Raw genomic sequence first — 2,203 nt, 5'->3', positions numbered from 1 at the left:
CAAATCTGCCATAACTGTTTATTTTTTTTTTTTTTTACCAAAAACAAAGGACAGTTGAAAAAAAATGCAAACAATTATTAATCAATGAACACATTTGCATTCACCAAAAATCTATACACAAATGCAAAATAAATAAAAAAAAAAACAAAACAAAAAAAAACAAAAGCTGCTGCATCAGAAAACTCAGCGAGGACAATCCATGTCCAGTAACAAAGGACAGTAAAACATGCAATAAATTAGGTTATCAATCAGTGAATTGTCACCTGTGTTCAGTAAAAATCTATACACATACAGATAAATAAAAATACATAAAAGAAATAATAATAAATAGCTGCTGGACACTGCATGAGTGCAGGCAGTGAGGACATGCAATGTGCTTTGTGTGGCGGAATATCTAAATATAAAACCAGATAAAAATAAACGCTAAGTGTGTATGGGGGGGGGGGTCACATTCAGCACTACTGCCATCACCCCTGTCCCTACTACACAGAGAAAATCCCATTTAGTGGACTTAGAAAGCAGAGAAGAGTGATCCCCTCCCCTCCCCCTCCTGTCAAAATCCTCGGTGTGCTCCATGCAGCCTGAGCCCCCCCCCCCCCCCCTCCTCCTACACCCAGATGACAGCAACCTGGACTGCTGTGACATCAGACACAACCCAAGACTTTCCCAACGATCAGAAGAAAAAATAAAAGAGAGTGCAAGCTCAGTGGACGAGTGCCAGTGTCACTGTGCCCCCATGTATAGAGAAATGACACTTGCAGGTCTCCTCTTTACTGCAACAAGTGCAATCCAAGTGCAGCACCCAACCCTCCAATAACTCCTCTCTGACACTGCACTGGAAAGAAGTATGGATTGCACTCTGCAATGCTCTGCAATGCTCTGCAATACTCTGCAATACTCTGCAATAAGGGTGTGATAAAAGATGAGGGTGTACCTTGTCGTCTTCTTATATTAGATCCAGCTGGGTAGGGATTGCTGGGGGGAGATGTAGGGAGGAGGAGGGGGATGGGGGAGGTGTGTGCTGTAGGATATTCCCGGGGACTCGGCTGCAGCTGCAGGAAGGGGACTCTGATATTTGGCCATGCAGATCTCTCCCTCCTGCCAAGCAATCTCGAAAGCAAAGCCAGTTCCTGAAGTTGGATGTAAGAAGGCCGGCCATTGGTGAGTTCGGGGCGTGCTCTTTATTGGTTACTGTACTCTGGCCCCGGATTGGCCTGGCCGCCCTCTTCCCTGCACCTTTTTTTTTTCATGCTGTCACTTTGTGATAGAGTTCCCCTATGATTGGCTGTCACCTCTATCTCTCATCTGTCACTTCTTCTCTCTTCTGCTTTTCATGTAGTAGAATGTGGGTGGTGATTTCACTCAGACAGGAAGCAAAAACAACACACAGACATGAATCACATAGGATTCTTTATAGATACAAAGTAACAAAAAGTATCACAAATATTTATTCTTTGTAGATTGTATATTCCTGTGTGCTGAGATCAGATCCTGCACCCCGGATACCAACTGGACTAATGGCACCCTAAACGCAGTGCGATTCTCAAGCAAAGAAATTACGCTGCAGTCGCGCAGCGCGCATCACCTAAAAAAAGTTTTTGTTTTTTTTTTTAATTCTTTTTATTTCAATATGTGCATGAAAACGAACATTCCAAACGTCCTTTCAACAAAAGGACAAAACAATATTAAATAATAAAAAATTATACAATATCCAAATAATTATCTGTTTACTTAGTATTCATAATCTCTTTATGCCAATGTATATTCATTTAGCTTAATTGATTAAAATAAGTTATTTAAGTGCCAATTCACACTATAGGGATGTCAGACATCGCATGGAATTCACACCGCACTGCTCTGCAAATCACAAGCGATGTCAGTGCAATGTGAATTCAGCCATACAGATTGTACGGCTGAATTTGCATCGCATTCAGACCAAAGTCATGCAGGCAGTGCCGGGACGAGGTCAGCCACAGCCCAGGGTGAACATACTAAATTGCACCCCCCCCCCCCCCCCAAATTAATTGAGCGCTTTTCTGCATCCTCTCCCTCCCCAACTCCAAATTTCCTATCCTAGTATGAATTCCCCCCATACTAACACGAATCCCCCCACACACACACACACACATTTACCCTCCTAGCTCAAATGCCCCCAGTTATCCCTACTAGCACAAATCCCCCGGCCCAAAAAAAACCCCCCTAG

At 43.1% G+C, this 2,203-nt stretch overlaps 1 protein-coding gene across 2 annotated transcripts in view; it reads right to left on the bottom strand.

Annotated features, from left to right (window-relative positions):
• TRERF1 (transcriptional regulating factor 1) overlaps positions 1-1,102 on the bottom strand; it is a 240,263-nt gene extending 239,161 nt beyond the window's left edge. For both annotated transcript variants that reach the window (XM_082249773.1, XM_082249774.1), the window contains exon 1: positions 935-1,102. The gene's annotated coding sequence lies outside the window, so the exon portion shown is untranslated. The remainder of the gene's footprint in view (positions 1-934) is intronic.
• Between the last annotated feature and the right edge of the window lie 1,101 nt (positions 1,103-2,203).

This window comes from Pelophylax lessonae, assembly GCF_965119305.1.
Source record: "Pelophylax lessonae genome assembly, chromosome: 3".
In the NCBI taxonomy this organism is placed as follows: domain Eukaryota; kingdom Metazoa; phylum Chordata; class Amphibia; order Anura; family Ranidae; genus Pelophylax; species Pelophylax lessonae.
Note: the sequence above shows the minus strand (reverse complement) of the source record. Positions and strands in the feature narration are given on the sequence as shown.